The sequence below is a fragment of the Chiloscyllium plagiosum genome, chromosome 38 (genome assembly GCF_004010195.1).
Source record: "Chiloscyllium plagiosum isolate BGI_BamShark_2017 chromosome 38, ASM401019v2, whole genome shotgun sequence".
NCBI classification, from domain to species: Eukaryota; Metazoa; Chordata; class Chondrichthyes; order Orectolobiformes; family Hemiscylliidae; genus Chiloscyllium; species Chiloscyllium plagiosum.
In genome coordinates, this window is record NC_057747.1 from 10,323,240 (window position 1) to 10,335,647 (window position 12,408).

The following is a 12,408-nucleotide window of genomic DNA, read 5'->3' on the forward strand; positions in this document are numbered from 1 at the left end:
ACCAGGTACTAATCAACATCATAAGACGTAGGAAACAGAAGTAGGCCATTCGGCCCCTCGAGCCTGCTCCGCCATGGAACAGAACTGCAATAAACTCAGGAAGCCTGACTGAAAAGGAACATTGTTTATGGTTGAACACCAAAATAGCACCATTACTCATGGGTCTTGTAGGGACTGGCACAAGGATCATGGCTGATGTGACATTCCCAACATCCACTTTTCTGCCTTTTCCCCATAACCCTGGATTCAATCACTGATCATTTGCTGGACGACTTCCGATGAAAGTATATCTTTTTTAAATATGGAGACCAATGCTGCACACAGGATTCTGGGTGTGGTCTCAGTAAAGCCTTGTATGATTTTACCTGCTTTATGCTCGCTGTGCCTACGTGCTGATCTTTTTTTTTACGTTTGTCTGTGTAGAAAAGTCTCTGACAATCAATGTTTACAAGGTTCACACCTTGTAAAATGTCACAGGCAGAATCTGTGTTGCCTTACTCTCCATGATCAGTAATACATGTGATGAAAGAAGTGTGTGTTTTCATGAACTCAGAATGTGGGACCCAATGAAAGAATCTAGCAGCAAGCTATTGTGAGTTTTAAAGTAAAAGATCTTTTTTATTCTCTCACACTTACCCTGAAATTAAATGCAACACCTCATCCATAAATTCTCTCTCTCTTCCCCCCACCCCCCCCACACACACACACACACATACACACTCGCACGCGCGCACACACACACACACAAAGTAAACTCCTACAGGTTGTACGTAAGAATATAAAATCATTGCAAGCTCCAGTAAAGTCTTTCTGATGTCTAGCATGTTTGGTAAGGTTGATAAGATGGGAGGCTGAAAATTAATGGGGTGACTTGTGCTACTAACAAGCATTTAGCAAACCCTAATTCCTTTAAATTGGCATGTTGTGGCCTCCTGGTAAGAATTTTGCCAGATGACTTGTGAAAAGCATAAAAGGTGCACTGAAATTATGAGACATTAAGGTGGGCCTTGCTGCACTGATCGCTGATTCTATCACACCTCTTGTTAGAGCCAGGTTACTCTGATCCCAGAAGATTCTGTCCTCTGTTCCTGTTCTTACAAGAAAGTAATAAACCCACACTTCCCCACATTATGCTTTGCCTGCCACCGTATTGCCCTCTCATTTAACATGTCTATCTATCCTTGCAGTTTTTGTAACCTCCTTACAGCCTGTATTCCCAGCCAGCTCAGCATCAGCAAACACAGATACATGATATTGAGTTTCTGCCTCTTATCTTGGACAGTATTTAATTCAGGCTGGGAGCTGAATTTGGAAGGAACCTCAGACTGGAGCAGAACAGTATGCTGAGCCTAGTCAACACCTATTTGGGGCCCAAATCAAATTTCTCAGCAGGTACATTGAAATTAAGAGCTGTATCAAGGGGTACATTCCTTTAAATGTCAACTGAAAGACAAAGAGCACGTTGAACACTGTTCTCGATCTCAGCTAACTGATACCAGTGAACACCAGCTTAGCTCCAGTTGCCAGGATGGGCGCAGATCTAAGAACACTCAGGAAGCTCAACACAATCCAAGCCAAAGCCGCTTACTTGATTGAAACCATGATCCACCACTTTAAACATATCCTGTCCTCCACCGCTGTGCACTGAGGCAGCATTGAATACCATCTACAAGATATACTTGTAGCAGTTTGCTAAGGATCCCTTGAAAGACCTTCTAAATCCATGGCCTCCACCACCCAAAAGAATGAGGGCAGGAGGTCAAAATCTTGGAACTTCCTCTCTGTGTGTTTAACAACACCAGAACAACTGGGGGAAGGTAACTCTTTACCACCTTCTTGAGGATAAATAGAGATGGGCACAAATAGCAACATTGACATCCAGTGAAAGAATTTAAAAATAAACTATTTGCAGCATGAACCTTAAAGAGCTCTCAGAAAGAATCAAAACTCTTCGTTCCTTCTCAGTGTCACATTGGGAAGCTTTGTGGTAAAAAATGACAATTGGCCTGGTTTAGGTTTCTCCTGTGATTTGGGGTCCTGACATTTGTATGTGTACACACAATCAGAATTGGAGAGGGTGCAGAAAAGGTTTACGAGGATGCTGAGGGTATGTGCTACATGGAGAGGGTAGAAAACTTTTTTTTCTCTGGAGTAGCAAAGGCTGAGGGGAGACCACCTGCTCTTAGTCTATAAAATTATAAGATGCATAGAAAGAGTTGACAGTCAGAATCTTTTTCCCGAGTTGAAGTGTTTAATACTAGGCAAGCACTTACAAGTGAGGGGGGAAAGTTCAAAGGAGATGTGAGGGGCAAGTTGTTTACATAGAGAGTAGTAGGAGTCTGAAACACGCTACTGGGGTGGTGGTGGTGGTGGCAGATACAATAGGGGCATTTAAGGGACTTTTAGATAAGTATATGAGTATGTAAGGAATGGAGGGATATGGACTAGGGCAGGCAGAAGGGTTTAGTTTAATTTGGCTTCTCGTTCGGCACAACATCGTTGGACTAAGGTCCCGTTCCTACACTGTACTGTTCTATGTTCTCTATTATAGTTAATAGAGAAGGCCTCCACAGTTAAATAACTCGTTGAGATGCATTAGGCACTTGGTGAATAAGGAGTATGTTCCTTTCATTCAGTCACTAGTCAGAGTCAGGAGATTAAACAGACCCTTTGGTCCAACTTGTCCATGCTGACCAGATATCCCAACCTAATCTAGTCCCATTTGCCAGCACTTGGCCCATATTCCTCTAAACCGTTCCTATTCTTATAGCCATCCAGATGCCTTTTAAATGTTGTAATTGTACCAGCCTCCACCACTTCCTCTGGCAGCTCATTCCATACAAGCACCACCCTCTGCGTGAAAATATTGCCCTTTAGGTCCCTTTTAAATCTTTCCCCTCTCATCTCACACCTATGCCCTCTAGTTTTGGACTCCCCTACCCTGGGGAAAAGACCTTGAGTATTTACCATATCCATGCCCCTCATGTTTTTATAAACCACGATAAGGTCACCCCTCAGCCTCTGATGCTCCAGGGAAAACAGTCACTGCCTATATTCAGCCTCTCCCTGTAGCTCAGATCCTCCAACCCTGGCAACATCCTTGGAAATCTTTCCTGAACCCTTTCAAGCTTTAGAAAATCTTTCCGATAGGAAGGAGACCAGAATTGCACACAATATTCCAAAAGTGGCCTAACCAATGTCCTGTACTCAATATTCTGACCAATAAAGAAAAGCATATCAAACACCTTCTTCACTATCCTAAATACCTGCGACTCTACTTTCAAGGAACTATGAACCTGCATTCCAATGTCTCTTTGTTCAGCAACACTCCGCAGGACCTTACCATTAAGCCAGCAGGGACTGACTAAGAAAATAGTGACAGTTTTCCCAATCCTTGATTCCAACATTGCAAGCTTTGAATAACTATTCCATTAGCTATAAAAGATTAAGTTAACATTCCATTTGCAGTGTTTTATAGAATTTATTTTGAGGAGTTGGATAAAAGAATGTCTAATATGTAATACCATATTTATGTTATTAATTTGCCTGTTCAAATTTTGCAAAATAAATCCACTTCCCAGTTCAAGTGCAATTTGAGGTCTGATGAGATTATAAAGGTTTGGAGTTCGGGGCAGACCTTTAAACAGGGGCCAGAAATATTGGAGCCAAAGAAAAATAAGGTGAAAAAGACACAAAAACATAACTGCAAATGTGTAGTCCTAGTGAGATGCAGGATTACGCTCCTATTAGAAAAAGACACAAGTATTGGTTGTTTAATCTGAGGGGAGAGGTTGAGAAAGAGAGTCCTTCATGGTTACCTCAGCTTCATGGTAACCTCAGCTGGTGCAGGAATTGAACCTACACTGTTGGCATCACTCTACATTGCAAACCAACTGTCCAAGCTAACTGCCCCCCTATACTGTAAATAAGCAGTTAAGAAGGACTGCTGGTCATGCTGTGATTGAGTTTTTTGAAGAGGTGACCAAGAAGAGAGGTGAAGCTAGAGTGGTGGACATTGTCTACATGAACCTTCACAAAGCCTTTGGCAAGGTTCCTGATAGTAGACTGATTAGTAACATTGGATCCAGGGAGAGCGAGCCAATTTGAGACAGAGGTTGGTAGTAGAGGGTTGTTGTTCAGATTGGAGACTAGCGGGGTTCCACAGGAATCGGTGCTGGGCTCATTGTTGGTCATCATTTATATAAACAATTTGGGTGAGAGTATAAGACGCATGGTTAATAATTTTGTGGATGACATCAAAATTGGTGGTATAATGACAGTGAAGGAGGTTATCTAAGAATGCAACAGGACTTGATCACCTCAGCCAATCAGCCGAGGAAGGCATTTGGAATTTAATTCAGATAAATGGGAGGTGTTGCTTTTTTATTATTATTAGATTCCCTACAGTGTGGAAATGGGCCCTTTGGCCCAACCAGTCCACATGGACACTCCAAAGAGTAACCCACCCAGACTCATTTTCCTCTGGCTAATGCACCTAACATTATGGGAAATTTAGTATGGCCAATTCACCTGACCTGCACATCTTTGGACTGTGCCTTTGGTAAGGCAAATCAGGACAGGGCTTACGCATTTAACAGTTAGGCCTGGGGAGTATGTTGAACAGAGAGACCTTGGAGTGTACTTCCTTGAAAGTGGCAATGCATGTAGGCAGGGTGTGAACAAGGTGACGTCTGGCACGCTTGCCTTCATCGGTTAGAGCATTGAGTACAGGAGTTGGGATGTCAGGTTACGACTGTACAAGACATTAATGAGGCCACACCTGGAGTCGAGAGTGTGGTGCTGGAAAAGCACAGCACATCAGGCAGCGTCCAAGGAGCAGGAGAATTGACATTTTGGGTATAAGCCCTTCATCAGGAATGAGGCGTGTGGGCCGGGAGGCTGAGATATAAATGGCAGGGAGGTGGGGCTGGGGGGAAGGTAGCTGGGAATGCAATAGGTAGATGAAGGTGGGGGAGAAGGTGATAGGTCGGAGAGGAGGGTGGTGTGGATAGATGGGAAAGATGATGGACAGGTCAAGAGGGCAGTGCCAAGTTGGAGGCTTGGGGCTGGGATAACGTAGGGGGAGGGGAAATGAGGAAACTGGTGAAATCCACATGAATCCCGTGTGTTTGCAGGGTCCCAAGGTGGAAGATGAGGTGTTCTTCCTCCAGGCATAAGGTGGTTAGGGTTTGGCGATGGAGGACGCCAGGACCTGCATGTCCTTAGTGGAATGGGAGGGGGAGTTGAAGTGTTCAGCCAGGGGGTGGAGAGGTTGGTTGGTGCAGGTGTCTTTCCCAGCTGTCCGTTCCGTTCCACCTTCCTCTCCGACCAATTGCCTTCTCCCCCACTTTATCTACCTATCACATTCCCATCTATCTTTCACCCCAGCCCCACCCCCTCCCATTTCCTTCTCTGTAACCTAGCCCACATGCTTCATTCCTGATGAAGGGCTTATGCCCCAAATGTCGATTCTCCTGCTCCTCAGATGCTGCCTGACCTGCTGTGCTTTACCAGCACCACACAGTCGACTCTGATCTCCAGCATCTGCAGTCCTCACTGTCTCCTAAACCACATTTGGAGTACTTCATGCAATTCCCATCATCCTGCGATAGGAAGGATGTTATTAAACTGCAAAGGGTGCAAAATGATTTGCAAGGATGTTACCGAGTGTGGAGGGTTTGAGTTATAAGGAGAGGCTGGATAGGCTTGGACTTTTTTCGTTGGAGTGCCAGAGGTTGAGGTTTATAGAGGTTTATGAAATCATGAGGGGCTTAGATATGGTGAAGAGGCAAGATCTGTACCCCAGAGTAGGGGAACTCAAAACTAGAGGGCACAGGTTTAAGATGAGAGGGAAAAGATTTAAAAGGGACCTGAGGGGCAACGTTTTCACACAGAGGATGTGCATGCATGGAACGAGCTGCCGGAGGAAGTGGTGGAGGTAGGAACATTTACATAATTTAAAAGACATTGGATTGCTACATGAATAGGAAGGCCTTAAAGGCATATGGGTCAAATGCTGGCAAATAGGACGACAGGCAACCTCAGTCATCTCAACATCAATTATCCAAATTTCAGATTATCCCAAGGTCCTGATGCTTGGGTAAACCGTGTTATCTGAACATTCAACCATCCGAACAAAATACTCCCCGCCCGTGTCATTCGGATAATCAAGGTTGCGCTGTATATCTGTTTGGGAACCCAGGTTGGCGTGGGCCGAAGGGTCAATTTCCACACTGTATGACTCTATAAATCGAAAATGAAACAGGGTGCCATCACAGGAAGTGGTGCAATGTCATTTGATCTGGTTGTCTCTTGCAAACCTTTGCGCAAAGTGAAACTATTGTAAAAAGTTTCTTAAATAAATTTCTTTGCCTCAGCAGATTCTTTAACAACACAATATGACAAAAGAGTATTAGAGGAACAAGTCAAAGTCTTCACAGATAAGACAGGAGCAAGTTCAATGATCACAGTGTAATTAATGTTGGCCTCTGTTTTATACTTAGTAAATTACAAACCTTTCAGCAATATAATTTACTATCCATGCCTATTTCTGTTCTAATATTTTCTCAAACTAGGATATAAAGAGATTAATGATTTGTATTATTGTAGTTGGAAGTCTGTTTTTGTCCTGCTTAATTGCATTTAACCCTGTGCAGAGTCATCTTATGGTATTCCATAAAACTGTTATCCATCTTTTTACTTTTACTTAGGATGTGGCTATGTCTCACTAGGCCAACATTTAACAACCATCCCTAATTGCCCTTGAGTTAGTGGTAAGCTACTTCCTTAACCACTGCAATCCACAATAGACACACAATGCTGTGGGGAGGGAATCCCAACACTTTGACCCAGTGACAATGAAGGAATGGCAATATATTCCCAAGTCAGCTTCATGAGTGGCTTGGAGGGGTACATGCAGTGGTGGTGTTCCCAAACATCTGCTCCCCTTGTCGTTTTAGAGGTCATGGATTTGGATGATGCCAACGAAGAGGTTTGGTGAGTTGTTACTGTTTGTATGCTGTAGGCACTGCTGCCACTCTACTGTCATGGTCAGGGCAATATAGTTTGAAAATGGTGCCTAAAATTGGGCTGATTTGACTGAGATGGTGTCAAGCTCTCTCAGTGTTGTTGGAACTGCACTTACCGAGGCACGTAGAGAGTGGTCCATCAGACTCCCGACTTGGGCCGAAGGGTCTGTTCCCATGTTGTTTGACTCATGAGACAGCGTGTCACCACAGGAAGTGATGCAATGTCATGTGAGCTAGTTGTTTCTTTTAGCAAAATGAGAAGTTTCTCAAATAAATTTCTTTGCCTCAGCAGATTCTTTAACACCACAACATGACAAACGCACAGGCTTTGGAGAGACAGGAGGTCAGTTTCGACTTGCAGAATTCCCAACCTCTGACCTCTTGTTGCCAGGGCATTGTTTTAGATATTCTAATCAACCTGTTCAGACATGTTATGACATTCCTCTGGAGCAAATGGGACTTGAACCCAGGTTTTCTGCAGGTAGAGAACTACCATTGTACCACAAGGTCCTTAACACAATATTTACATGACTGGTCCAGTTAAAGGCACTCTTCAAATTTGATACTTGTTCCAAGTGAAATCCAAGTCAGACAGACTGATACATTAACCAGACAGCCATGTCTGGAGGCCATGCACATTGACCTGAATGAGTAACGTAAATACCAGATTTAATGGCACTTTGAATCAATAACTTGCACTTATGAGGAGCCTCTAACCCAATAAGTCTGTTCCAACATGTTTCAGAAAGCGCTGATTACATCCAAGATTGCGTAAAAAGAGTTAAGGGTAAGCCTGTCGTGTGAAGTTAGGATGTAGGAAGGCTTTTGAAGCTGAAGAGAGGAAGTGTGTGTCACAGATGGTAGGGAAGAGGTTTGCCAATGGTTGAAGCTTGGTAGTGAAGTGGATAGTAGAAGAGATAAAAATGAGGTGAGATTCTGAGATTAGGGAGTGGGCAATAAAAGCTGACCTCTCCGGTGATACTCACATCCCGTGAACAAATAAAATATAGGGCATAGAGGTGGAGGGAGGATTTTAAAAGATTTTGAATTTAGTGAGATGAGAGAAACAAAGATGCAATCTTTGAGTTTTTGTATTACCTATAAATAAAAATTGTAATAGTGAATAAATTACCTAATAATATTTAAATTATCAATGTAATATTCATATTTTACTAATGGAGTTGGTTTCTTCACATTTAAAGTAAATATTTTAATGTCTGGGAGTCACAACACAGTGAAACGTCCTGCACCATGCATGTTTCTATTTCTGTGTCAGGTCTTTGAAGAGTGAATGTTTCAGACATATTTTCTGTTTGACAGAATTTAATGGTTAAAAAAAAAATCAGCATTTATTGAGCCTTCCTGCAGTCCTGGAGTATTCTGTGTGGTTCTGAATTCCACACTTTAGGAAAGATGAGCGTGTATTGGAGATAGTGTACAAGAAGTTCACAAGGTTGGTCCCAGGAGTGAGCAACTCCAGAAATTGGTTTCCTACAACAGGAGAAAGGCAACAGGAGATTAAAGAGATATTTTCAATGTCTTGAAGGATGTGGCCAGGGAGAAACAGTTCCAGCTCAGAAAAGACTCGTGGATGAGAGTGTGCAGTTTTGAAGTGTTTTATAAAATATACAATTGAATACACTGCTTCAAAATGTGATGGGGGAAGGTTCATTGGAGGCGTCCAAGATGGCATTGAGTGATTATTTATTCAATGTAGGGTTATGGGAAAAAAAGGAGAAGAATGGCATTAAGTCATGATGCAGGCTTAAAGAGTCAGTACAGACACTGTGGGCTGAATGGCCTCCTTTTGCACAGTAACACTACTGAGATCAAGGACAGTCAATAAATGCTGGCCAGCCAGCCATGCCCACATTCTGCAAATGAATAAATAAATAAAAATTCTGCATTTCTGAATAGTATTCTGTTTATCCCCACTCCCCATAGGTCAACACATTCTGAGATTCACCCTAAGCTCTCAAGCCATACCAAACCATCTCTAACAAAAAGCTATGGGACTGTGGGACAATTAAACATTTATATCACTGATTGACAGATTTCTTTGATAGCCAAAGGCATTTATTAAAAGTTACAAGCCAAGAAGGACAGATAGAGCTGAGATACAGATCAGCCATGATCTTACTCATTGGTAGACGAGACTCAAGAGGCTGAATGGTCTACTGTTATTCTTCTCCTCCTAAATGTTAAAAATCACACAACACCAGGTTATAGTCCAACAGGTTTAATTGGAAGCACTAGCTTTCTGACTGCTGCTCCTTCATCAATGGTTGTAATGAAGGAGCGTCGCTCTGAAAGCTGGTACTTCCAATTAAACCTGTTGGACTATAACCTGGTGTTGTGCGATTTTCAACTTTGTACACCCCAGTCCAACCGGCATCTCCAAACTATGCCTCCTAATGTTGCTTTGTTTAACTGAACTGAGTACAGCTCCATACCATGATTTTCAGCTCCTCATCTTAACAACTGTCTAAAAGTGATATATTTCTAGACTTGGAAATATATCATTGTTCCTTCAGTGTGGTTGGGTCAAAATCCTGGAATTCCCTCCCTAATGGGTCTGTGTACAGCACACGGATTGCAGTCGTTCAAGCAGACAGCTCACCACCACCTTCTCAAGGGCAACTAGAGATGGGCAATAAATGCTGGCCCAGCCAGCAATGGCCTCATCCCACGAGTGAATACAAAATAAATTTCTTCAGTGAAAGAAAATCTCCTTACCTGGTCTGGCCTCCAGACCTGTGACTCCAGTCCCACAACAATATGGCTGACTCTGACCTGCCCTCTGAAAGGAGTCCTGAAGAAGGGTTACACCTGAAACACCGACTGCTCCACCTCCTGGCTTGCTGGGTTCTTCCAGCCTCCTGCCTGTCTACTCTGAAATGGCCCAGCAAACCACTCGGATCAAGGGCAGTCAGGGTTGAGGAACAAAAGTTGACTTTGCCATCAATGCACACACCCCATGGAAGAATTTAATAAAGTCTCGATGTTTCATAAATCCGGTTATAATCTTCACATTAACCTCTGTGCTGAATAACATTGGCTATTTCCAAATGTTTGTGGTCAAATCGATTCCCATACGAGGGGTAGGAAATGGTTAAGGGAGAATTAGTCAAGGTCATATCTTGCCTATGATCTGAGGGGCATTTTGCTGGCTGATTCACCGCTGCTATGATGAAGCTGGATCATCTATGCAGCCCACCTGGGCTATTTAAAGCTGTTAAAGCTGTGAAAAAAAAGGGACAGCAGCTCCCTGGAGGGATCTCCAATTTCTCTGCTCGACAGGAAATCTTTCTGCAATCATTTTCTCCCTATCTTCATTAACGCACTTTATTTATAGACTAACCCGACCATCCCAGCGATCGGATACCTCAAAGGCATATCCCCTTACAAAAGAAGGGCCAGCAGATTTGTTCAGCTGGCAATTTTTTTTTCCACACGTTCGTTCTCGATTTGTTGATCGTTCCAGGCAGTTAGTATCCATGCTCACTGATCTTTGAGAAGGTGGGACTGAGCTGCCACATTCATGCGGTGTAGGTACACTCACAGGGTTGGCCTTTCCTGTAGCAGTTTGGTACAGTGGCTAGCTTCACCACTTCAGAGGGCATTACGAGTGAGCTATGGGTCACATAAAGTCAACACTGGGGTAAGGTTGGCAGATTTCCATCCCTGAAGGTCACTGATCAACCAAATGAGATCTTACACCAATCTGGTCATTTCCTGATCGTTATAAGTGAAACATGTGTTTTATTTTGGATTAACGGTGGCTCAGTGGTTAGCACTGCTGCCTCACAGCACCAGGGTCCCAGGTTCGATTCTAGCCTCGGGCGACTGCCTGTGTGGAGTTTGCACATTCTCCCCATGTCTGCGTGGGTTTCCTCTGGGTGCTCTGGTTTCTTCCCACAATCCAAAGATGTGCAGGTTAGGTGAATTGGCCATGCTAAATTGCCCATAGTGTTAGGTGCATTAGCCAGAGGGAAATGGATCTGGGTGGGTTACTCTTTGGAGGGTCGGTGTGGACTTGTTGGGCTGAAGGGCATGTTTCCACACAGTCAGGAATCTAATCTAATCTAATTAATTCAACTGAAGTTGCTCTTTCTTGGAATTCAAACCCCTAATTATGAATTATTGAATTCAATTACTATTGAATGTCACCATTTATACTGAAACCAATCTTTCCCTTTTTGATTGGTGATGCCATGCTGAGGAAAATGATGCTGTATTTCCCTTCTCCAAAAAGAATTTGCCAATCACATCTCTTTTTTTATCTCGAAAGTACTGTCCCTTAAAGAGATTAGCTAAGCTGTTTCATTACCAAAAATATTTATCTCAGGAATTCCCTGTTTCTATTCTCTTAACTATAAAATAATAAGCAAACAGAGTTAATGATCTCCTCCCCTCAACAGTTCACAGCAGAAATTACTCATCTGTACAAATCCACATCCTAGCAGTAAGTGACTTTCTCACTATACCCAGAGTTATTATTTTAGTTAAATTGCCTGCTAGGAAACTAAGGAATGTTAACGTTGATTTCAAAAGGGGCATTATTGCTGGTAGCATTTATTTATGAGCCAGTGATTACAGGAAAACTAACGTGCTGAGTGTTATCCCCGGCATGGCAATAGATAATGAATACAGGTAATCTCTTTATTACTCATTTAAAAGTGTTTTTAAAAGATGGGGATAGATTATCTTCAGAGCCAAAAACACCCTTGATATGTGGCCGGAGCTTGTCACCATCTCACACGGAATGGGCACTTTGACTGACCTGTCTGTCAACACGTTAAAGCCTTATTCTTTTTCATCTATTCTATCACACAGTGGTATTAAAGGGAACTGAGACCTGATAATACCACATTGTCTGGACTATCATAGAGATGTGACATTCACCCTGCAGAACATCACCTCTCTCCCTCATGCTTTCTTCCCCTAAATGGTCAAATAATTCAGGGGAAAAATGATGGCAGTGGGCGAGGGAGGGGGGCGGCACAAGAATTCCTATTTCCTGCCAACCTCAACAGGCCAGCCATGCAGTATTACACTGCAGTATCAACATTTCCCAAGCATTGGTCAATGCCCATATCTAGAAAACATGTAGTTAGAAATTGCTCACACTGTGTTGAAGTGCTCTACATGTCAGGCAGTGGTACACAGTGCTGCATATCACACACTTTCAATAATATAATACATTCTCTGCAGGCTGGTATTTTGCTGACCAGATATTATATTGCAGACTTGTTGTTCTTTATGATACATCTTTAGGACAGTTTGCTGGCTTTTTATAAGCATCTCAAAGCCTGAATCATTCTAAACAGAAATACAATTAGCTGCTGCAGTTGTCCGATTCAAATCATTCAGTTCCTAC

General features: G+C 42.9%; 1 protein-coding gene across 8 annotated transcripts in view; it reads right to left on the reverse strand.

Annotated features, from left to right (window-relative positions):
* The window catches only part of LOC122541810 (rho GTPase-activating protein 22-like), a 330,924-nt gene that overhangs the window by 47,075 nt on the left and 271,441 nt on the right, over positions 1-12,408 (reverse strand). The gene's annotated exons all lie outside the window — the stretch shown is intronic.